General features: G+C 43.8%; 1 protein-coding gene across 1 annotated transcript in view; it reads left to right on the top strand.

Moving 5' to 3' along the window:
- The window catches only part of LOC126353920 (GTP-binding protein Di-Ras1), a 1,474,116-nt gene that overhangs the window by 1,325,144 nt on the left and 122,115 nt on the right, over positions 1 to 26,857 (top strand). The window lies entirely within an intron of this gene.

Here is a 26,857-nt window from a genome sequence, read left to right as displayed (position 1 = left end):
CTACCAGACATTAAGTCCAGTCATGGGAAAAGCCACGTATAACACTAACCTGCCGTGACACAAGCTAATGTTATCCTCTGAGAGCATCTGGGAAATTTTTGACCGCGTGTTTGCCTAATGAATGAAGGTATCGGACTGTAATTTTGAATATAGAGCAATTAATAGAAAAACTAAACAGGCTTTAAACTTTGGGGTTTAATGAAAGTAGTAAATTTCGAATACGAATGAAAAAATGAATGGTCGCCAGCCAAATTAGGCACATGAATTTGGGAATATATGTTTAGGAAAATTAAATATTAATTATTGAAGTTACTTTCATTAATATTTCCCTTAGAATAGTACACAGGATACAAACGGACACAGGGCACTCTGAGTTGTGTGTAGCACCATTTCCCAATACTGCACGTACTAGTAATCATAGAAAGCAAAATCGTACCAAACTCACGCTAATAAGAGCTACGCTCGATATTGTTACTTAGATCAGTCCTGAAATGTTGCTGCAAGAGATGCAGAACTAAAATTGGCTAGGCGGGGCTTCCGACTTTACTGACATATAAATACCACAATTGAAATAAACAATACCACGATCAGACTGTTTATACTTCCATTTATAAAAATATATCAATTTCCTTAGTAGTAATAATAGTCCATTCATCTACCTAATATGAGCTCAAGGGTGGGTACCCATAAACTGATACTGTATCACTAGTCAAACTCTATGATTATTTCAGTATCGAAATTCAGTTCAACTAAATTAAGTTATATGTTTAAGTGTATATGTTTACTTTTCCAGGCAAATTATTCAATACTGAGCTCAATTAACTTCAAAATTTCGATCACGATAGTAATCAAAGCTAAATTAGGTTTTAAATGAGTATAACTTATTTGTCTTTTTTCATCACCCGTAAAGCAGGTATTTTAGACAGTAGCATTTACACAGTCTGGCACTGAGTATTTGCAAAACGATACTTTGCAATAAACTGAGATCACTTTATCAACATTCTAACTAACTTCAACTCTTGCTAATCCTTGCACATTTAACAAACATAAATAAAACGCTACATCATTTGAAACAGGATACTCGGTTGACACTTAGGAGGGGATATTGCATAGGTTCATGATCAGGATAAAATTTAGGGTTCTAAACACAGGTTTATAGCATTTGGATTATTATTAAAATCACTCACATAAATTAACTGGTGCATGCTCTGATTCATGTATGTATGAATGAAGTCGGTGGAGCAGTGGCGAAGTTGTGGTGGCAGGCGACGTGGCGGCTAACTGTACTCACGGCTTTGAATGCTGTATACAATGTCTTCTTGGCGACGGATTGTTAATGTGTTAGAGCCATTCGTTATTGCCGAGAGTACCATGTAACAACCAAATCCACATTCGAGGCAAAATTCCTTGCAAACCGGCTTTCAATTGCCTCCCTTCGCGCACCGTCGACGTGTACCATACAACGGTTAGCCATCAACTGCGTATCGTTCCCACCAAGTAGCCGCCCAGTTCGACCGCAAAACCACCTTTTACACCGTACCAAGCCACTTCCGTTCCAATATATATATATATATATATTATAAAATGTCTTTATTTTAAATATCATTAATATAATTTAACTTTGTCCATATACAGGGTGTTACAAAAAGGTACGGCCAAACTTTCAGGAAACATTCCTCACACACAAATAAAGAAAAGATGTTATGTGGACTTGTGTCCGGAAACGCTTAATTTTCATGTTAGACCTCACACACAAATAAAGAAAAGATGTTATGTGGACTTGTGTCCGGAAACGCTTAATTTTCATGTTAGACCTCATTTTAGTTTCGTCAGTATGTACTGTACTTCCTCGATTCACCGCCAGTCAGCCCAATTGAAAGAAGGTAATGTTGACTTCGGTGCTTGTGTTGACATGCGACTCACTGCTCTACAGTACTAGCATCAAGCACATCAGTACGTAGCATCAACAGGTTAGTGTTCATCACGAACGTGGTTTTGCAGTCAGTGCAACGTTTACAAATGCGGAGTCGGCAGACACCCATTTGATGTATGGATTAGCACCGGGCAATAGCCATGGCGCGGTATGTTTGTATCGAGACAGATTTCCAGAACGAAGGTGTTCCGACAGGAAGACGTTCGAAGCAATTGATCGGCGTCTTAGGGAGCACGGAACATTCCAGCCTATGACTCGCGACTGGGGAAGAACTAGAACGACGACGACACCTGCAATGGACGAGGCTATTCTTCGTGCAGTTGACGATAACTCTAATGTCAGCGTCAGAGAAGTTGCTGCTGTACAAGGTAACGTTGACCACGTCACTGTATGGAGAGTGCTACGGGAGAACCAGTTGTTTCCGTACCATGTACAGCATGTGCAGGCACTATCAGCAGCTGATTGGCCTACGCGGGTACACTTCTGCGATTTGTTCATCCAGCAATGGGTCAATCTTCATTTCAGTGCAAATGTTCTCTTTACGTATGAGGCTTCATTCCAACGTGATCAAATTGTAAATTTTCACACTCAACATTTGTGGGCTGACGAGAATCCGCACGCAATTGTGCAATCACGTCATCAACACAGATTTTCTGTGAACGTTTGGGCAGGCATTGTTGGTGATGTCTTGATTGGACCCCATGTTCTTCCACCTACGCTCAATGGAGCACGTTATCATGATTTCATACGGGATACTCAACCTGTGCTGCTAGAACATGTGCCTTTACGACACAACATGTGGTTCAAATGGTTCTGAGCACTATGGGACTCAACTGCTGTGGTCATCAGTCCCTTAGAACTTAGAACTACTTAAACCCAACTAACCTAAGGACATCACACACGTCCATCCCGTGGCAGGTTTCGAACCTGTGACCGTAGCGGTCGCGCGGTTCCAGACTGTAGCGCCTAGAACCGCTCGGCCACTCCGGCCGGCACAACATGTGGTTCATGCACGATGGAGCTCCTGCACATTTCAGTCGAAGTGTTCGTACGCTTCTCAACAACAGATTCGGTGACCGATGGATTGGTAGAGGCGGACTAAGTCCATGGCCTCCACGCTCTCCTGACCTCAACCCTCTTGACTATCATTTATGGGGGCATTTGAAAGCTCTTGTCTACGCAACCCCGGTACCAAATGTAGAGACTCTTCGTGCTCGTGCTGTGATACAAAACGCCATTCTCCAGGACTGCATCAGCGCGTCAGGGATTCCATGCGACGGCGGGTGGATGCATGTATCCTCTCTAACGGAGGACATTTTGAAAATTTCCTGTAACAAAGTGTTTGAAGTCACGCTGGTACGTTCTGTTGCTGTGTATTTCCATTCCATGATTAATGTGACTTGAGGAGAAGTAATAAAATGAGCTCTAACATGGAAACTAATCGTTTCTGGACACATGTCCACATAACACATTTTCTTTCTTTGTGTGTGAGGAATGTTTCCTGAAAGTTTGGCCGTACCTTTTTGTAACACCCTGTATATATTACAAAACGCTAATCTCCTGTCATAAATCAATGACCTTAATTACCAAAGAGTACGCACTTCGCAATTAAAGATACACAGTTTCGTAATATAAACCTGCCACTAACCGATATAAGTGTTACAAGGCATGTAAGGAACAGTTATACAACAGAAATGAACTTGAAGACAATGTTATAGAGCGGAAAGAGGAGGTAGCTAATGGGATGGGAGATTCGATATTGTGAGAAGGTGAGGTATCTAAGTCGAAACTAGTCTTCAGAGTAAATGACACCCCCTCCGAATAATTGAGATCCTTGTGACAGGTGAAACTATTCCAGCTTGCGCGGAAGATATATGATACATGCAAAAATAGCCTTAGACTTTAAGAAAAAAATAATTCCGGTTCCAGAGAAAACATGAGCTGCCAGGTGTGACTAGTACCGAGCTACCAGGTTAACAAATCATGGTTGCAAAATACTGACTCATCTCCGATGAGCAAGCAGTAAAGAATTAAAATTCAGTGAGAAGAAATAAAGACTCTGAAGTTTGACAAAGGCATTGAAATTTTGTTAGAGGCAGAGAAGGACTTGGATGAGCAACTGCACGGAATGGACAGTGATTTGAAAACAGCTTGCAAGACGAAGATCAACAACAGGAAAACAAGGTTAATAGAACGTAGACGAATCGAATCACGCAATGTCAACGAATACTGTGGAATGAGTCACCATAAGTAGGAGATGAGTTTTGCTATTTGGACAGTAAAATAAATGATGATGGTAGAAGTAGAGAGGATACAAAATGCAAACTGGAAGAAGCGAGAAAATCATTTCTGAAATAGGGAAAATTTGTTAACATCGAATATAAACATAAATGTTAGGCAGTCTTTTCAGAAGGTATTTGTATGGAGTGTGGCTATGTACGGTAGTGAAACGTTGACGACAAATTGTTCAGATAAGAGCAGAATAGAAGTATTTGAAATATGGTGCTGCAGAATAAAGTTTAAGATTAGATAAAATAACCATTGGTAGGATACTGAGTAAAACTGAGGACAAAAACTCCTACAGCACAGCTTGAGTGAAAGAAGAAATCGGATACGTGTCTCCGGTTTCTTTCAAAGTTCTACTGCTATGCGGATAACAAGTGTGTCAAAGTGTGCGATAGAAATGTCACTGCAACTGGAATCGTACTCCAAAGTTGAAGTACGCAGGACACTTACGATTCTTGTGGCCAAAACGTCTAAACTGCACGCAGATTCACCGTGAAATACTGGCAGTATAATGGACCACACGCAGTGTCGCGTCCAGCCGTAGTGAAATGGTGCCAACAATTTGACCAACTCGTACAGACGTGGATGATGCTGGTCGGGAAGTCCACACCTTGTACCATGCCATTTCCGTCTTTTCGGGAAGTTGAAAGAACATCTGGAGGAGGAACAGATCTTCTATCGATGACGACGTTCACACAGAGGTTCCCAAATGGACTGGTATAATGTTCGGCCGTTCTTTTCAAAGACTTGGTGACTCTGTTGAAAAATATTGTCATGTATTTGTCTCACTTTGACGTATAAAGTAACATTTAATAAGAATTACTTAATCTGTGGTAACATAGTGTATTTATATTTTGAAGCCCCCTCTTATATGTGTAAATAAGAACACTTCTGTAATATGTTCTTTACGAATAAGGATATTAACGAATCGCATTATCCCCTATCAAATCCACGCCGGGATACACAGGAACTGCATTTGAAACCCCGACAAAAACGGTTCATAGATATTACGTGACCATTTCAAAGTAACGTCATTCGCTCTTATCAAGCCTGAGTAGTGTGTCAAGGTTGTTCTAAGCAAGATTTTTATAATAATTTTCACCGGTAATATGAGCAGATTGCTTCGTCCCCTTGCTCAAAATGTGTCTCTCTTTTCAAGGCTGCTGGCTTATCTAAGTCGTTTATTCAATCTCTACTCTAGTTGCCACATCTTTCTGTTTTCAATTCTGTCCTTTTTTTCTCGCGTGTTTTTCCTAGTATTTGTCTATATTGTGTTGTTCTTCTCGAAAATCGCATTTCTGCATCTTTATTTGTCCTCAGTTAGAATTAGTGACGAACAAATCGACAGTAATCATTAAATGTGAGTAATCTATGACTGGAAAAGTTTATTTTATGTGTCTTACTTTGTGCTGAAGTAGCAGTTCTGGCTATTTCCATCTGTGGTGAATGTTTGTTTAGGAGGTGGTGAGATATAGAAAAAAAATATAGAAAAAAGTTCCTTAAGACCGAATAAGTTACTATTAAACATCATTAAGCTCGGTTAAGAAGAATATATTTTCCTAAAATCGGTCCTTGCTATATGCCTACGCTGTCTAAGGAAGCATCCGCCACAGCTCCAAGGCGCCAACGTCAGTACTAAGTGAAAGATAGGTTCACTGACTGACATCTTAACACCACAATGAATATTGGCTGGAACAGCAGAAACTTTGTTCAGTGTGTTACATGCTGCTGTCTCGCCCTGAAACCTAAGACAGCTGTGGGTAGTCGCACACGCTCTGCGTTTGCATGAATATAGACACGAACATAAACGCAACGACACAAAGGAGGGAACCGAGGGAGTATGTCAACAAGCTGTCGCTGCTACCGCTTGCTGTGCAAACAAGCACAACATCACGAGACGCTGCAGAGAGGAAAGTTGAGTAAACCGCAGGTCCGTGAAAGGAGAGATGGTGCAACCATCTGCTGTAGGCACTGGCAGAAATGAAAAACAAAGTATCACTCTTTTTCGTTTGCTTTATGTTGTTTACTTGACCCGGCGCTGCATCTTTCTGAAATTCACTCTTCATAAAACGTTTCCAGAGAATCGTGTCTCCCATTCAGTGGTTTCACTCTTCCAAGAACACACTTATAATCCGCGTACGTACTACACAAACTAGCTTTTCAGCAAATAGTGAATATTCGAAACCTTTCACATTAAAATCTTAATGTTTAGGAAAAATCTTCGCTGTTCATATGAGACAATCTGTTTTTCTTTGTTCCTCTGTTTTGAAGATTTAATGAAGCTATTTCATTTTTGAACTCTCTTCCATCACCAGTCTTCTAAAATCTGTTGTGCCATGTTGTCTATCATCTACACGATGCTCTCGGACTGACGAAACCTACCATTCACAGATCTAACTACTGCAGTGTCCTGTAGATGCCAACCAGCGACAAGTTCTTTCGTCCTGGTGCCGGCAGCCACATGTGCCAAGGAGGGGGTGTATTTTTAGCTGTCGTCCGGAAACAACTGAAAGACATGGGCATGTATTACGTACGTGACTATAATACTGAAATATAAACAAGAAGTATACCTATTACAACAAATAGTAGAATTTGCCATACCCATCATTGAAAATCATATTTTAATCTACACATGCCATGAACTTTTCATACTATATACAGGGTGCGTCAAAAAAAACGTATAAACACTTTGAAGCGTCATAGAAAATTTATTACCCCTTCAACAATGTTAAATTTATGGAAATGTTCAATTGGAAAGTCCAGTTGGAAAAATAAATGTACTTTGCAAATGTGATTAATGTTCAAACTGGGTCCAATGAGATTTCTGCGCACACCACCTGAATCTCTTCCAATGTGTGTCCAGGTTAGGTGGTTTATGTTTTTACACCTCATCTTTTACTGTGCCCCATAAGAAGAAATCCAGCGGCGTGAGGTCTGGAGAGCGTGCAAGAAGCTCGATTGGTCCCCTACGTCCTATCCACTGGCCTGGCACATTGTGATCCAGGTATGCTCGTACGTCCCTATGATAGTGCGGCGGGCCGCCATCTTGTTGGAAATAAAACTCATTATTACCGTATGGCAGGGAATATGGAGTCAGCAAGCATTGTTAGGTACGTTTCTCCAGTAACAGTACCTTCAAAGCGGAAAGGCCCAATGAGTCCCCTTGCAGACAAACCACACCACACATTTACACCAGGCAAATTCACAGCCTTTTAAACTGTAATGTGAGGATTATCTTCAGCCCAGTACACACAATTGTGCCTATTGATAGTTCCATTTAGTTTGAATTGGGCTTCATCCGACCAAATTATGCTACCCATAAATCCCAGTTCACGTCTCCCCATCTCCTGAACCCACTCACAAAATTCTAACCTTCGATCTGGATTGTCGTCACTTAGCTCTTGCACCAGCCTTGGAATGTACACACGAAACTTGCCTTTCTTCAGAATTCGTAGCACACTACTAGCACTAACGTTACTCTCATGTATCGATTGCCTTGAAGATTTTTGAGGCGAACGCTGAAACAGTTCCAAGACCGTAGTTGTGGAATCATCACTTGTAGCTGTACGAGGTCGCCCTGATCGACCTTTATGCACATCACGGGCTGTTCATGAATTTCGAATTTGTCTCATAGACGTGTAATTGTTAACCTTGAAGTGGGTTCTGTACCATACTCACTTCTCCACTGTCTTCGAACCGCAGCTACATTCTCAAACTTCCAGTACCACTTATTTATCTGCTTCCGCGCTTCAAACCTCAAACGCACATCCGCCATGTTGCAGTTACTTCCTTGCCACTGCTGCCACCTGTTGAAGAAACATGGCATTACTTTCTCACAGATATTTAACCTTGTAGAACGGGAAATAAATTGTCTATGACAGTTCAAAGTGTGTATATATTTTTTGACGCAACCTGTAGTTGTACGATTTTTACATATCTCATTTATTAGAGACAACAACTATAACAGTCATTTGAAACTCTCAGTTCTGAAAAGAGGTTTTTTCAATGGGTTAACGATGACCACATGGGCGTATAACATCGTACAAACTATGGAAAAGGAATAATACCCCTCCCTGGGAACGTCTCATACCAGACGAGTGTAACCCCAATGTTGCGTGGCAGAGTAATTAGGGTGTACCCGTGCGTGGAGACAGTGTTTGCGCAGCAATCGCCGACATAGTGCAACTGAGGGGGAATAAGGGGAACCAGCCCTCATTCGCCGAGGAGGATGGATTACCGCCTCAAAAACCATCGGCACACCGGACCTCGCCACTAATCCGCCCGGTGGATTCGTGCCGGGGACCGGCACGCCTTCCTGCTCGGAAGCAGCGCGTCAGACGGCGCGGCTCGCTATTACTCAGTGTTATTGATATACCCAGCTGGCACAACGATCTCTGCCTCGGGCCTGCTTCTGTCACGTGCCGGCGTAGGAAATTAGGTCGCAAACAGCTGCTCCCCCTATGTTTTACCTCCACTTCCGTTGCTATAAGGGCTTGCCGTATCCTCGATTCTGTACCCCCCTAGCACGTGTGTTGTGTGGGTCAGCCGGTGTCCAAGCGACCTCCTCAAATAGCAGCAGGATCATTTTCGACCCCCTGGGCATTTACAGGTTGAGTAAGAATATACAAAATAAGTGATAGCAGTTGGCATCAGAGAAGTTGTCTGATTGCAAAAGACGGAGGAAGCAGTGAAAGAATTACGTTTGATAAAAGTGTCGTGACGTTAATTGTGGCAGGATAAACGGTGGCAGAACGAAATTAAAATAAGTACAGTAAGATACAGAGGAGGGGGAGGGGGAGAGTCCAAATAAATTTAAGCCATGCTGTTACGTCCCAACTTCCACTCGGAAATCGCTACAATTTCGAAAGAAACTGTACCCCATACACCGCACAGCAGAGTCTTCCTAAAAGTTATTGCATTTTCATGTACGAAATACTATCTCAACAAATACCATTTAGCTGACACATTTTTCGCAAGAGGCAGTACGTCTGCGACGACTCTTAAATAGTTCGTACATTATCCAGAAGAGAAGCTACTGCAGCCCTTGTTTATCATAGCCAACTTCCTTCCCTCCGGACTAATAATGAAATTTATCCGCCCGTGGGATACTGAAATAGTTTGGGAATCACCCTAATCCATAACGGCTTCACCGCCTGTCACAGCTCGTCAAGATTCGTCGAAGTTGGATCCAAGGCCCACACATCTTGTTCGGTGGCGTCGTAGATATGCTCCAGTAAGAGTGAAATCTTATGATTTGTGGGGTCACTCAAGCAACAGAAGCGTGTTCCTCAAACCATTCTGACAAATACTGGTGGTGGTATGAGACATCGGAAAAACATCATCCACACAGTTCCAAAGGTAATGGAAGACTCATCCAGGGACTATTGCACAATAAGCTTAACATTTCATGCTCTCAAGTTGCAGACGAGAATAATATACAGAGGAATGGAAAAGAACATTGAGAATGTGTTAGATAACGATCAATTTGGCAATAGGAAAGTTAGATGCAACAGTGATGTTGCTCTGGTGTTGGACTAGATGGTGAAAGCAAGAACTAAGGTACATCAAGACATCTCCATCCGATTTGTCGAGAGAAGGGATTCCACAACATAAATCTGTGCGATATGTTTGAAATTCTTAGAACAATAAATGGTTCAATATGGCTCTGAGCACTATCGGACTTAACATTAAAGGTCTTCAGTCCCCGAGAACTTAGAACTAACTAAACCTAACTTACCTGAGGACATCACACACATCCATGCCGGAGGCAGGATTCCAACCTGCGACCATATCGGTCGCGCGTTTCGAGACTGTAGTGCCTAGAACCGCTCGGTCACCTCAGCCGGCTTAGAAAAATAAGTATAAGCTATAGCGAGAGACGATTAGTAACCAATATCTTCAAGAACAAAGAGGAAAAAACAGGAGTGTAATATCAAAAGAGAAATCCCCCAATTAAAAGGCAAAAAAAGCTGTCGTTCTCACCTCTGGTCATCCTGTAAATCGGAGAAGCCAGTGTCGAAAATAAAAGAAAGTAAAAATATAGCAGTGATAAGATTCGTTCAAAATAGTTCAAATGGCTCTGAGCACTATGGGACTTAATATCTGAGGTCATCAGTACCCTAGACTCAGAAATACTTAAACCTAACTAACCTAAGGACATCACACACGTCCATGCCCGAGGCAGGACTCGAACCTGAGACCACAGCAGCAGCACGCTCCCGAACGGAAGCGCCTAGAACAGCTCGGTCACAGCGGCCGACTGATAAGATTCGTTGTTATTACTATTCTCAGCGAAATTAGAAAGAATTACAAGACCTAGACAAAGATAAGTTTAACAAAAAATTGAAAACAACGTGAAACGTCCCCTTAGAAAAATTTGTACATGACTGTGCTTAAACTGACACACAATATTTTTAGCGCAACGAAATCTGACTTTCAATAATCCCTACAAAAGAATGGCCCTGACTAACATTAACCTATACCTTTCACAAATCACTTACCTCACAAAAATCTTCGTTACTCGAACTACTGCAATACAGCGAGCGCCAATACTGCCAGCTAAATAAAAGATTCAAACTACTGACGGCACTAACTACTGATAGGCATAGTTAGCAAATGAAAGATTTTGATAGTGAACAAACAATGTATTTACCTCAATAGTGTTCGAAAGTCATAATGTATATAGCAGTTCATGACATCCAGTCTTACAAATTTCAAAACTCCACCATCTCTCTCCCCACATCCACCACTGCTGGCGGCTCACCTCCAACTGCGCAACGCTACGCGCTGTTCACATCTATCTGCCCAACACTAGAATGGCAGACAACAATGCAAACTAGCCACAGACTGCGCACAGCACAGCCAGTGATTTTTCATACAGAGCGCTACGTGGCGTTACCAATAAGAAAACCTAAACAGCCTACTTACAAACGCTTCAGATGAAGTGCAATAATTCAGCTGTCTTGGAAGTAAAATAACGCAACTGCGAGGGGAGCAGGTAAGGGAATGATTTCCGGTTTCCGGTTGTGCAGAGTACCCCGCGCCATGCACTGTGCAGTGACTTGTGAAGTACGTATGTAGATGTAGATGCAGATATACAGCTCCCTCCCTTTCTTGTGGCGATTGCAGCCATCCTAAAATGTGTGAGAGGCAAGTGACGTAGAATATCATGCAGATGTCTCCGCAACCTCTACACCCATGTCACCGGTTTCTGTGCTGTACCGGGACCGCCGAGTTTAGTCCACTCATTCTCGCGGTGGCGCAATGTTTTATCGTGCATTTCGAAGAACCTTGAACTTTTTAAGATGAGTGTGTATACACAGGTGGTCAGAAACAGTCCAAAATGCTTGTAAAAGTGTTGCAGGTTAGTTTGTGCTGAGATATAATTGTCAAGAAAAAAAGCGGATACGTTTCGCCGTTTCCGAGTTAATTAGCACTGAATTAGCTACTCAGGCCTTTGCGCTGGCAAATCCCAGCTGCCCGCCAGGTACGATTAGAGTCAGTTTTTTTCATAGATCAAACGATAGCGCACCAGGTTGCTAAGGCTTTGACTCGGGGTGGATAGTTACTGCTACCCCACATCCAGCTTTTGCTGTAGCTGTCTTGCTTGGTTTTAAAAAATTGAACACCGAACGCAATTGGAAACAACGTCTCTGGCGAGTCGCTTGAATTTCCTCTCGCAACGGCTAATTTCAATGTTAATTAACTCGGAAACGGTGCAATGTATCGTTTTTTTTTTCTTAACAATTGTTTCTCAGCACAAACTACCCTGCAACACCCTTACAAGGTTTCCAGACTGTTTCTGACCACCTTGTATACACTTAAACATCATTTAGTTCGAAACTAGATTTTTGGGAAGAAAAGAGACTATACGATGGGCACAAAATTTTATCTGTTGGGATAAAAGTAGCTATACTACTTTTTAGATTCAGTTACGTGCTCCTGAAAAAAAGGAAGACATAACATTGTGTGTGTATTGTGTATTAAACCGGGGACCTAGAAACGATGGAGAGGCTTTGTACCGCCGTAACCGTCAGTGGTTCACAACCCCACAACAGGCTGGCTACAGCAGTCCACCCACCCCACCTAAGCCCCAAACCGCATCCAGGGTTATTGAGCGGTTCGGCTCCCTGTGGAGCTCCTCTCCCCCCCCCCCCCCTCCCCCCCCCCTCACCACTCCTCGGGGACATCTCATACCAGACGAGTGTAACCCCAATGTTTGCGTGGTAGAATAATTATGGTGTACCCGTACGTGCATACAGTGTTTGCGCAGCAATCGCCGACATAGCGTAACTGAGGCGGAATAAGGGGAACCAACCCGCATTCGCCGAGGCAGATGGAAAACCGCCTTAAAAACCATTCACAGGTTGGCCGGCACACCGGACCTCGCCACTAAACCGCCGGGCGGGTTCGTGCCGGGTACCGGCACGCCTTCCCCTCGGCAAGCAGTGCATTAGAACGCGCGACTAGACGGGAGGGCGAGACATACGAACGTGAATACTCAAACTGAAATTTTCATCTGGTGGCCTGAATTTGTGTTATATAACAGGTCGAAACCTGTAATCAGAGACTTTTTCACATCTAGATGATGATAAATGTGCTTAACTAAACTGAAACTGCACTGTTCCGCCCTCGAAATCACAGTTATAATAATTTACAGCTTATGTGTCACTATTAAAGTCGTGCAAAAGACTACGTGCATAGAACCAATAGCGTCACAGGCATCGTCGATTTTCTTCATCTTTGGCACGGCAGCAGTAGACATTAATGTAACAAATGCTGGTCTAGTACGATGCGCTTCTCAAGCATTTTCAAGAAATCGAGATTCTAAGCTCTGTTGAACACCATACGAGGGCGACGGTCGCCGAGCAACGCTAAGGCTCCACCGATCACTTATTTCGCAACAACGGATAATGTTAATTCGGAAAGAACAACAATAATAATGATAATTTTAGTGGTATATCCATGTCGTGGTATAATAATTTACCGAAACAATGATGCGCGTATTCCGGTGAAGTAGTACTGGACTATACCTGCGTCGAGTAATGTACCCTAAATTTGTATTGTTTTTGGAGCACCGATCGAAAACGGCTGTGTCCCTTGATACGTGGATTGAGCTAGGGGTGCCTACTTTCTTCCTACCTGCTATGTTGCAATCCATTTCATTTCGATACCAGATAACAACTCAGGACGCTCTGACTATTTCTGCTAACTTATCAGTTGAACTAGCTCCGGACCCTTGCTTAGCTCTTGTAGACTTTACGGTCTGTACTGATTTTTAATTTTTTTGTTTTTGTTTTTCTTTCTCTTTAATCAAATTTTTTTGTCCTTCACAGATTGCAAACATCTTCTGAACTTTTCACTCTGATTAAGGCCATATGTCTTTTGTGAATGCATTTCTCAACCAAACGAGAACCGGCCGCGGTGGTCTAGCGGTCCTAGGCGCTCAGTCCGGAACCGCGCGACTGCTACGGTCGCAGGTTCGAATCCTGCCTCGGGCATGGATGAGTGTGATGTCCTTAGGTTAGTTAGGTTTAAGTAGTTCTAAGTTCTAGGGGACTGATGACCACAGATGTTAAGTCCCATAGTGCTCAGAGCCATTTGAACCATTTTTGAACAAAATGCGATTCTGTAGCTGGAGTCGGGGGTCTTCGATAATCCTGCCTTTGAGTTCTTGTGGTGCTGTTTCCAAAAAATAATATTTATCCTCTAACGCATATTTCTATAGATGTCAAATAACAGTTTCCATAGCTTAAGCGTTAAATACGTTTAAATATAGTGAAATATTTTCATAAAAAATTTCACTCCTAATTCATCCCCTTAGGGGCGGAATTTCGAACAGTCCCTTCTTAAAGGATGTCTACATTATAAAATCAACAACCCGCCCAAATTTCAAGTTTCTATCTTTAGTGGTTTGGTCTCGGGGATGAGTCAGTGAAGCAGACATGCCCTGTTTTGCGACTTAGGGGTTGAAGTTCCAAAAATTCTGAGAGAAGTATTTTTTATTTATAAAGGAGATGTCAAATACCAATTTTTAAAGACACAGCATTGAAAAAACTTTAGCACATTAAAAAAATTATTTATTTTTAAAAGAACTTTCACCCACTATTTCACCCTTATATGAGTTACATTTCCAAAAATGCTGAAATACGGATGGCTTTATTTGTGACCAAGAAACCGAACATTCAAAATTTCCTTAATAGCGACATGTTTTCCATTGTCTCACCCCCTAAGGGGTGGTATTTCAAAAAACCACTTTTTAAATGACTCCTACAGTACAAGATCAACACTCTTCCCAAATTTCAAGCTCCTATCCTTTGAACTGGGCGATGATGAGTCTGTCAGTCAGGATATTTCCTTTTAAAGATGATATAATCGGTATGTGTTTGTATGTGACGAAGAAATAGATGATTATACAACTTCATTCTTATTCATAGATGAAAATTAACGAGGCTGTAGATATGGAGCTTGAAGCATTTCAAAGAACATTAATCGATTTTATTAGCACATAATAAAGAGACTGGAACGCACTACGGGCATATCCGGGCCTTGCGAACTTAGCCGGTTCAGCTACCAACGCTGCTCGACGAATGGCCTTTTGCATAGTATTCAACGGCCTCGTAGAAGTGTAAACCTCGGTTTCTCGTGAAAAGTTTTAGAAGCGCATCGTATTACACTAGCATTTTTTATATCGAAGTAGGTACTACAACAGTTCGGAAGATGAGCGAAGTCGGTCGATGAGCAGTTGGATATATGGGTCTCTTATATGCACACAATGTTGTTACTGCTCATGTTTGTTGCGTATGTGAACACTTGCTAAAGTGTAAGGGAGTAAAAAAATTTCCGTGTCCAGCAGCGCATCTGAACCAGATGTAGACATGGGTGTATCTGTACTGCGTAGCACGTTTAAAGGGTCACTTTTCCGACCTACAATCTTTCTCCCCAATGCTGCAAATGCATGGCGCCATGTGGTGTCACACTGGGGCTCATAGGCATTTCAGATGGCAAGGTGTCGAAACATGCGAAGAAAAGGCCAGTGCTCAGACGGTCCTGTCATATTAAGTGAGAAAATCAACGCGGCAAGGAAAGGGATGTCACTTCTTGAGACCTTTACATGTAGCTTTTAAGCGGTGATGTTTCTGAAATGTTTTCCTCGGCCGCCTACACGAAACACGCGCGTATTCAAAGCTGGGCGTTGCCGTTGTGACCCCATCGCATAGCTGTCAAGAGAAGGGGTGAAATGTGGATAAGAGGGGGCGTGACAACCTTCCCATCGTGTGACACGTCCACCGTGCCGTTGGACACAACTGTCGTCAAATCTGATGACAATGTGACGTCATTAGAGCACCTTACAACACACATTAATTTATTACAAGTGATGTCACTCGCCTCGAACAAGAATTTGTATTTAAACATTTGTACACATATCCATCTCACATTTGCAACCACGCCTGCAACGGCACGTGATTGTGTTGCTCTTGGTTTGTGCACAACAGCGCTTGCAGTCTTAGAGGAGGGAGCGCGAAGGGGGAGAGGGGTTAACAGATGGTTCAAATGGCTCTGAGCACTATCGGATCTAACATCTGAGGTTATCAGTCCCCTAGAACTTAGAACTACTTAAATAAAACTTACCTAAGGACATCACACACATCCATGCCCGGGGCAGGATTTGAACCTGTGACCGTAGCAGTCGCGCGTTTCCGGATTGACGCTCCTAGAACCATTCGGTCACCGTGGCCGGCTAGGAGTTAACATGCCAATCAGTTACACCAGCAAGTAATTGACATGTTTAGTGTACGTGTTTCAGTATTGTCATACATACATACATAGCCAAAATGATCGGAACCATAAATGTTTTGGAACATGCAAGAGGGATAACACACTCTACAACGATTCCCTGCAGTGACTTCGACACTAAATTAGGGAATAGTATTTTCATAATGAAAATGCATTGCGTTATTCATAACCAGCTGTCTGCTCCAGTGTATCAGCCTATGCTTAAATATTCGCGGCAAGTGGCTGGATGCTATACCCCCGCACATGTTGCTGAATTCAAGAATGTGATTCAAGTGCAATTGGTTTTACAGATCAGTAATGTGATTCTGAGGGCTGTCTAGATTCTGCTTTCGCCAAATGTCATTATTGTGATTCTGCATATTGTTTCAAGCATTTTGTTGAGGATCCTCAGGTACATTTTTAAAGTCCAATAGAGGGCAAACTAACAGTAACTCCCTCTCGCGTGAAAGGTAAATTGTTATAATTTTACTGAGATGTAATTATTCATGAGAGAATTATTATTTCATCCTGAACCTAGTTATTGTATGGTTCAAAAATGGTTCAAATGGCTCTGAGCACTATGGGACTTAACTTCTAAGGTCATCAGTTCCCTAGAACTTAGGACTACTTAAATCTAAGTAACCTAAGGACTTCACACACATCCATGCCCGAGGCAGGATTCGAACCTGCAGCCGTAGAGGTCGCGCGGTAGTTATTGTATGAAGATATGTGGTGAAAATTTCCTCTCAGAGACAAAAAATAGCCTCGATGAACTGCTTTAACTATTATTATTATTAATATTAATAATATTATTATTAATTTAATTACTGCTTTGATTTATTATTATTATTATTATTATTATGACTGATTCAAGGAATTAGTTCTTTAGTATTTAGTCTCTCTAAGAAATGAGTTTGGGCCTTTGAAATCAATAAATAACCACACAGATCTCACTAGACGACGTTTATGTACCGGGGATTGTGCATGGTCGACCGGAGATCGGCTGTTGCGCGCTGAGTGTAAGCTGTACTCGATGTATCTGGCGGTCGTCGAACTGCGTGCTGAATCAGTAGCAATCTTAAATCAAACCTAAGCTTATCTGTAGCAGTGGATTTCTTTAAAAGTTTTAAAAATTAATTACCTTATCGAGTTTGCAGGTTTGAGCTTTCACAGTCCAAAGAAATGTCGCGTGGGCATGCGCAAATATTTGAAAATATGAAACCATAAGATAGAGAATAATTTATGCAATACGCACCTTGTTGCTGCCGAGAAATTGGTTTATTGGCTTATTATTCTCGCACAAAATCAGAAAATAGATTTCAACTAAAGATGGGTGTCTCGCAACAGTGCCTTCTCTCTTAAGGCGTAATACATTCGTCCATACTCATTAAGATCAGACGCTAGACTATATCTTTTCACAATAGTCAACATTGAACAAATGCTCTCTTAGTTCAAGAAAGAGAGAGAGAGCGTCAGCGAAACTGCTGTTTTCTCGCGCGGTTATGCTTCAAATACACACTGGCCATTAAAATTGTTACACTACGTAGATAACGTGCTTGAGACACGAATTGTAGCCGATAGGAAGATGATGCTGTGATATGCAAATGATTAACCGTTGCATATGCAATTGATAACTTTTAAGAGTATTCACATATGGCTTGAGCTGGTGGCGGCACCTACAACGCCCTGACATGAGGAAAGCCTCCAACCGATTTCCTATTCACAAACAGCAGCTGACTGGCATTGCCGGGTGAAACGTTGTTGTGATGCCCCGTGTAAGGAGGAGAAATGCGTACCATCACGTTTCCGACTTTTATATAGGTATTAGCCTATCGTGATTGCGGTTTATCGTATCGCGACATTGATGCTCGCGTTGTTCGAAATCCAATGACTGTTAGCAGAATATGGAATCGGTGGGATCAGGAGGTAATGCGGTACGCCGTGCTGGATCCCAACGGCCTCGTATCACTAGCAGTCGAAATGACAGGCATCTTATCCTCATGACTGTAACGGATCGTGCAGCCATGTCTAGATCCCTGAGTCAACAGATGGGGACGTTTGCAAGACAACAACCATCTGCACGAAAAGTTCGACGACGTTTGCAGTAGCATGGACTATCAGCTTGGAGACCATGGCTGCGGTTACCCTTGACGCTACCACACAGACAGGAGTGCCTGCGATGGTGTACTCAACGACGAACCTGGGTGGACGAATGGCGAAACGTCATTTTTTCGGATGAATCCAGGTTCTGTTTACAGCATCATGATGGTCGCATTCGTGTTTGGCGACATCGCGATGAATGCACATTGGAAGCGTGTATTCGTCATCGCCATACTGGCGTATCACCCGGCGTGATGGTATGGGGTGCCATTGGTTACACGTCACAGTCACCTCTTGTTCGCACTGACGGCGCTTTGAACAGTGGACGTTACATTTCAGATGTGTTACGACCCGTGGCTCTACCCTTCATTCCATCCCTGCGAAACCATACATTTCAGCAGAATAATGCACGACCGCATGTTGCAGGTCCTGTACGGGCCTTTCTGGATACAGAAAATGTTCGACTGCTGCTCTGGCCAGCACATTCTCCAGATCTTTCACCAATTGAAAACGTCTGATCAATGGTGGCCGAGCAACTGGCTCGTCACAATATGCCAGTCACTACTCTTGATGAACTGTGGTATCGTGCTGAAGCTGGATGGGCAGCTGTACCTGTAAACGCCATCCAAACTTACCTGGACTCAATGCCTAGATGTATCAAGGCCGTTATTACGGCCAGAGGTGGTGTTCTGGGTACTGATTTCTCAGGATCTATGCACCCAAATTGAAAATATAATCACATGTCAGTTCTAGTATAACACATTTGTCCAATGAATACCCGTTTATCATCTTCATTTATTCTTGGTGTATCAATTTTAATGGCCAGTAGTGTAATAACTTATCCGTTCGCTACTCCTGTATATTCACGTGACGCATACAGTTACAGAGTCAAATGCTTCATCATCGTGAGCGACTTCCCTTGCGAAAATGTGACGTTACAAGTTCGTTGCGCAGTGTAGTAAGCCCAAATTCGACGAAAATTATGTAGAATTGCCAGCAACAATGCAGCTAATGGAAACTGTGTCTGAAAAAAACATAAGAAATACGACCACACCTGTCGGATACGACCGCAGGCGGGGAACACGGCTTTGCGTGTAATTGCAACAGATGCGTTGGCCGCTGGCGTGGCGGCTGTAATGTGCGACCTGTTGATCCCCGCACTCCCGTTACGCCGACAACTTGGCCGGCGAAGGGACAGCTGCAAAGCGAAGCTGCCTCGTATCCACATCTCTCGTCGCCGCTAATGCTTCTTCTAATGCCGCATGTGTCCAATAAAACTGATTTCAAGACAGCCCTTTTATTATCAATACTTATGTCAATCTCCCCTCCCCCTCCCACCGCACGACTTCTTCCCCTTTGCTGAGCACAACTTATACCCATTATGCTCAGTTATTTGTCGGATGTATTTCAGTCCCTGCCTCGCCTTAAAATTTTTACACTAAAAATCCCCTCTAGTACAGTTGAAAGGTATGTGCTGAGATTCGATCAGGATAGAGCCTGAGAAAAATGTCGGTAGTTCCCAACCGCAAGGTTGGACGAGTAGTACATCTGCGAGTAGTAAGATCTTTGACAGCTAACAGAGCTTTGTGCACGCGGTAAAAGTTTGAGTAGTGGTGAGGAGATGCGGCAGAGACAGCAGATGTGTTTCGAGTCGGAGCTAGATGCCTGCGGGATGCAGCCGGGTCGTGACAGCATCAAAGTAAGAATTGGCACTATGCACATAATAAGCTATATATCGATCGAAACTCGACACATACCTGGGGAAACTAGAAATAATAATTAATAAAATAGGTTTTCTTTGATTAAATAATGTCTAAAAGCTAGATAGAAACCCCATTGTTGATGTAATAAGCGTTTTGTGAAACTTTCTCGTTAATCCATGCTATAGAAATTTTTTTTAGTTTTTCACAAGTGCCTTAAAAGTTTGAACAATAAATGTTTTTAGATAAAATTAGACTTTCATCTCACACCTTATGTCGTTCTCCGCATCCTGCGCTTGCATTGAACCAAAAGGTACATTAAAGTAAAGTTCCCATGAGTAGAGCTAATAATTTCATTTATCAGAGTAAAATAATCTATACGCCATTACACAGTTGGCAAATTATTCAGATCAGGACAGAATTTTTATTAAGTAACAAACAGGGCCGAAATGAGTAAAGTTATCTAGAATGACAATTGTATGCCATTGCACTACGGCTGAGTTGAATATATGTTTTATTATCGCCTAAACGGGAAGGAATGCACTAGCTAAGTCCACAGACGCAGTTAGATGCAGGTTGGTATCTTTCATTTATTTTTACCACTAAACTTTCATGCAGTCAGATGTGTATTTTGAGTATTAGTTTTCCAACAATATTTTCATGCAGTCAGATAAAGTTCAGTTCAGTTAAATAAGCAGTCAGATGCAAGTTTTTTAAAGACTAAAGCAGTCACATGCAGTTCAGTCTAGTTTAAGCAGAGAATTTTTATTAACAACACTTTCACAGTGTTGGACAAGATTTCGGCTCGCGGGCCGTGCCCGTGCCAGACTGCAATGATGCTCAGCCTAGTGGCGCATTTCCCGCTCCGCTTCGCCGGGCTGTCCGACCGCGAAGAGGGGAATGGGGAACACGCCTCATTTAAATGGCACAAATGTCAAAAACAAAACAAGTTTTCAGCACTAACTAATTATTTTTGGCGCGCTGAAGACAGAATATAATTTATTTCCGGTCTAAACTTTAGGCATGCGGTTGCCACGTAATTCATTCATTCATTTCCGTGTCCGGTTTGCATTTCCAGAAGGTAGCAACTCCTATGGCTTTGTTGTTTCCCTGCATCAGGTCCTATGTTGTGCAGGGTTGTTCAAGTTGAGGACTAATTAGTAGGTGGGCCAAGTCTTGTTCCGCGCTCGCAGGATGTATCTCCATCAGCTGGAAGAATGCCTCATTCTCGCGTGTTGGTCTTGCTAAGAGGAACGCCCACCGTAAGACGATTGATCAATCTCCACATATGGTAGGGCAAGTCGTTTCTTGGAGCTAGCTCTTCCTTTACTAGGATATCATATGGTCATTTGCTCTTCCACCTGGTGATGCGGTTAAGACTCTGGTGTTCCCTCTAGTGGTTGAGTCCTGGTGATGAAGCTCTTCCTCGTCTTCAGTCGACGGACTACAGCCTGATGATCGTGCAGTGGATGACGGGGATCATAAGTTTGCTTAGCCCTCTCTACATCAGCAGCAACAGCCCTCCTGGTGCTCCAGCCGTTTGCCTTGCCATGTAACGTCCAGTTCCCGACGAGCTTCTCTATTCTTCAAGTGAAATGCGCACACCTGAGCCTTGTTGGGATTTGGCTTTAGATGATTGGATTTGTAGCAGGAACCAAGCGTATCTAGCGCAGACGTCAACTTTTCCTCTACTTTTTCTACTTTTTCAAACGCAATAATGAGTTTTTAGTTTCATAATCGAAAAATATATTTCGAAAATGTTCAAATGTGTGTGAATTCGTAAGGGAAGAAACTGCTAAGGTCATCGTTCCCTAGATTTACACACTACTTAAACTAACTTAAACTATCTTACTAGAAGAACAACACACACACACACAAACACAAACACACACACACACACACACACACACACACACACACACACACACACACACACACACACACACATGCCCGAGTGAGGACACGAACCTCTGGCGGGAGGGAAATATATTTCACCCGAATATGTCGATCTGGCACGTACGCAACCTCATTATGGAGACGGAAAAACTATGGGGACGATACGAGTCCAGAGAGTACCGCACCACAGTCGATACGCCGCACTCGAAACAATCTTAGCGCAGTACGATCTATACCGGGGTCCGCCAGGGGCCGCAGCTGCCAACTCATGGGCATCACGTCTGTGGATAGCGACTGTTTGATGCTTTATATATTCGAAGATGGTATTGCTCTTTCGGACATGTCCGAAGATACCATCTTCGTATATATATATATATATATATATATATATATATATATATATATATATATATATAGTTAAGGCTCGCCAACCATTTGACCATCTTCTTCTGTGCTCCACGGTCACCGATGGTATCATTTACCTATTCTCAATTCTGAAAAGGCATGAGCCCGAGAAGCTGCTGTATTTGAGTAACGAAATTTACTCACTTTCCACAAAAGAATAAATACCGGGTGGTTATAATTAAACTTTCGCCGGCCGCGGTGGTCTCGCGGTTCTAGGCGCGCAGTCCGGAACCGCGCGACTGCTACGGTCGCCGGTTCGAATCCTGCCTCGGGCATGGATGTGTGTGATGTCCTTAGGTTAGTTAGGTTTAAGTAGTTCTAAGTTCTACGGGACTGATGACCACAGATGTTAAGTCCCATAGTGCTCAGAGCCATTTGAACCATTTTTTTAAACTTTCCCCATTTAACACGTTATATGAACTGGTTACTATACGAGTACCAAGCTTGGTAGCATTAATCTCAAGGACAATGGGAAGAGAAATAATGCAGAACCGATTCAGCTGGAGTACTTTTAATGTGCTTCTACGGTACATCATACCATTACACACCGGTACCATTACTGATACAGAAGGGGCCCATCAGTATCCAGAGAAGTCTGAAAGCACAGGATTCCATTCTTGCAAGCAGAACGAAGCATGTCCTTAGGTATGCTGGCTCTTGATATACTGCGCTTCAGATCAGCACATCTGTGAACGTTCCCCTGGTAAATCTAGTCCTTCAGGTAGCCCCACAACAAGAAATCACAGGGAGTGAGATCAGGTGACAGTGCTGGCCAAATACACTCCTGGAAATGGAAAAAAGAACACATTGACACCGGTGTGTCAGACCCACCATACTTGCTCCGGACACTGCGAGAGGGCTGTACAAGCAATGATCACACGCACGGCACAGCGGACACACCAGGAACCGCGGTGTTGGCCGTCGAATGGCGCTAGTTGCGCAGCATTTGTGCACCGCCGCCGTCAGTGTCAGCCAGTTTGCCGTGGCATACGGAGCTCCATGGCAGTCTTTAACACTGGTAGCATGCCGCGACAGCGTGGACGTGAACCGTATGTGCAGTTAACGGACTTTGAGTGAGAGCGTATAGTGGGTATGCGGGAGGCCGGGTGGACGTACCGCTGAATTGCTCGACACGTGGGGCTTGAGGTCTCCACAGTACATCGATGTTGTCGCCAGTGGTCGGCGGAAGGTGTACGTGCCCGTCGACCTGCAACCGGACCGCAGCGACGCACGGATGCACGCCAAGACCGTAGGATCCTACGCAGTGCCGTAGGGGACCGCACCGCCACTTCCCAGCAAATTAGGGACACTGTTGCTCCTGGGGCATCGGCGAGGACCTTTCGCAACCGTCTCCATGAAGCTGGGCTACGGTCCCGCACACCGTTAGGCCGTCTTCCGCTCACGCCCCAACATCGTGAAGCCCGCCTCCAGTGGTGTCGCGACAGGCGTGAATGGAGGGACGAATGGAGACGTGTTGTCTTCAGCGATGAGAGTCGCTTCTGGCTTGGTGCCAATGATGGTCGTATGCGTGTTTGGCGCCGTGCAGGTGAGCGCCACAATCAGGACTGCATACGACCGAGGCACACAGGGCCAACACCCGGCATCAGGGTGTGGGGAGCGATCTCCTACACTGGCCGTACACCTCTGGTGATCGTCGAGGGGACACTGAATAGTGCACGGTACATCCAAACCGTCATCGAACCCATCGTTCTACCATTCCTAGACCGGCAAGGGAACTTGCTGTTCCAACAGGACAATGCACGTCCGCATGTATCCCGTGCCACCCAACGTGCTCTAGCAGGTGTAAGTCAATTAACCTGGCCAACAAGATCTCCGGATCTGTCCCCCATTGAGCATGTTTGGGACTGGATGAAGCGTCGTCTCACGCGGTCTGCACGTCCAGCACGAACGCTGGTCTAACTGAGGCGCCAGGTGCAAATGGCATGGCAAGCCGTTCCACAGGACTACATCCAGCATCTCTACGATCGTCTCCATGGGAGAATAGCAGCCTGCATTGCTGCGAAAGGTGGATATACACTGTACTAGTGCCGACATTGTGCATGCTCTGTTGCCTGTGTGTATGTGCCTGTGGTTCTGTCAGTGTGATCATGTGATGTATCTGACCCCAGGAATGTGTCAATAAAGTTTCCCCTTCCTGGGACAATGAATTCACGGTGTTCTTATTTCAATTTCCAGGAGTGTATTTGGAAACGATCCGCTGACAATTCGATCGTTTCCGAAAGTATTTCGGAGAAGCAGATGAACTTCTTGCATGAAAGCTTTTGAGTTCAATGCGTCTCTCTTCTGTAGAGCGGTATGACATGCTGGCGAAGCATATCGCAGCAACGCTTGCCACTCACACTGCACGTCTTTGGTCCCTGAGCGTCAACCTGTTCAGAAATAAAATGGTCCAATGACGAACGTAACCGTGAAGCCACACAATACGGTGACACGTTCACTACACAAATGAACTTCCAGCACAGTGACTGGAGGTGAAGATCGCCACACTCGGAAGTTCTGGGTGTTCAACTCACCCGCCAGAGAAAAATGAGCTTCGTCTGTCCATAGGATGGTCTAGGGCCAGCCCTCGTACGATATGGATCTCGTACGGATACCATTTGAGAATGGTTCGAAGCACATTCCTTACAGTGGATCATGGGATGTTCAGCTGTCGTGACACAGAACGCGCACTGACAGGCGATCGGGAACTGCGCGCAGCGTTGTCTGCCACAGCAACAGCGATTTCATCAGCGACCTGTGATACAAGCGGTCGTCGGCCTCTCCCCAGAGCGACGCCCAATTCTCCAGTTGAGTCAAACTTCTTCATCATGTTTGGCACAGTGGATGGAGAAGTAGAACCCTTCCATAATACTTTCAGCCGGCAATATTCTCGAAATGAAACTGCAGCATTACTGTTGTTTTGATAACAGAGCTTCACCAATAATGCCTTGCTTCTTTTGTCCACGCTAACGTTGGCACGTCGACACGTGCACTGTGACTGGTCAGGTGGGTGAGACTATGAATCAAATGACTGCTCACGGCATCTGGTGACCATTGTTGGAACTGGAGGATGGCGTTGTGAAGCATGGAAATCATGCACCCCATCTCTGGACATTAATAATTCTAAATTTGGTACTCGTACAGTAACTAGTTTCCGTGTTATAACGTATTAAATAGGGAAAGTTTAATTACAACCGCCCGGTAGGATCTTTGTCAGTCAACTGGTGCGGTGAAGTCTGTAAGAGCCCTCAGTAGATGGTAGAACTAATCTTCCATTGCCGGTGGCGCCGTAGCAAGAATGATTCCCGAGAAAAGCGCTCTGCGTCAACGTGCCCCGTGAGTAAACTTGGCCAAGGTCCTACTTCGCAGTCTTTACGCTTGTACTCTTTACCGCATTTCCCCTACATTACAGTAGCATGCTGTGTAAGAGTTGCTGAGAAAGCGACAGTACTAAAATTACAATTACGAGATATTACGAAATAATATCAGTATTTTTAAGATGTCTGTGTAAAGACTGCAGAAAATCGCCTTAATTTGCTTCAAAAAATGGTTCAAATGGTTCTGAGCACTATGGGACTTAACATCTGAGATCATCAGTCCCCTAGAACTTAGAACTTCTTAAACCTAACCAACCTAAGGACATTACACAAATCCATGCCCGAAGCAGGATTTGCAGTCGCGCAATTCCAGACTGAAGCGCCTAGAACTGCTCGGCCACCGCGGCCGGCAATTTGTCATCATTGGCACCCATTGCGAACTACAGACAGAACTGAAGTCGGATTCTTGGGGACGGTGCTTCAAATCCTCGTCTGACCCTTCAGATTTTGCGTGATTTACCCACGTGAACCTCGTAAGACAAATGCCGTGGTAGCTCCTTTGAAAAGCACGCAGCGAAGTCCCTTTCTCTTCCTTCCACAATGCCAGCTTGTATCTTTTTTTCTGATGGCCTTGTCGTCAATCGGAGGTAAAACCTTAATCTTCCTTACTTTCTTTTGACGATGTTCATCCAGTGGAAATAGTATCAGCACCGAAATCTTGAGCGAAATTACAATCTAAACACACTAAGATGGTTTACAGTTACTAGAAAAGGCACCCTTTCATATTTCATCGAGTGATACCGCCCCTTCACCTAGAGTCAGTCAGGCAACTATACTCGTCAATTTAGCAACACGGAAACGAAATCGAAAACTTAACGATTCGTTAAGATGACGAGAAGTAAGTTTTTCGGTGAGTGGTCTTACACGAAAAATGTACTGGGTTCACGTAATGTACTTGGCGTCAGACATACACGGTCAAGTCGCATTAATGTGACCATCACCTATGTTCGACGTCAACGAACAATAACCACTCACAGACGGTAGGTGGTTGCTCTGGCAGTGGAGGAGCTTTAAAGCGTGTAGTGGTGCTTGGGGGATCGAGAGAACGCGGGAAACAGTTCAGTCGCTGTCGTAATGCGGAAAGGGGATAGATTTCTGACACCCAGAAGGGCATGTTCATTGGCTCTTGGGACAAAGGTCAAAGCATTGTCGAAACGGCTAAGTTTGTGAATTGGTCACGTGCCGCCGTGGTTAAAGCGTAGCAAAATAGCGCTACCCAGAACCGGAGCCAATGTAGTGTACCACGGGCCGTAGATGACAAGGGTGAACGGTAGGGGTGAACAGACGAGCAGCTGTTGAGCAACTAACTGCCCAGATTAAACAAGGAACTATCAGCAATGTCTCATTAAACATCGTTCAGCGAACGTTGCTGCGTATGGATCTCT

This window comes from Schistocerca gregaria, chromosome 3, assembly GCF_023897955.1.
Source record: "Schistocerca gregaria isolate iqSchGreg1 chromosome 3, iqSchGreg1.2, whole genome shotgun sequence".
Classification (NCBI taxonomy): Eukaryota; Metazoa; Arthropoda; class Insecta; order Orthoptera; family Acrididae; genus Schistocerca; species Schistocerca gregaria.
This window is presented reverse-complemented; position numbering and strand designations above follow the sequence as displayed.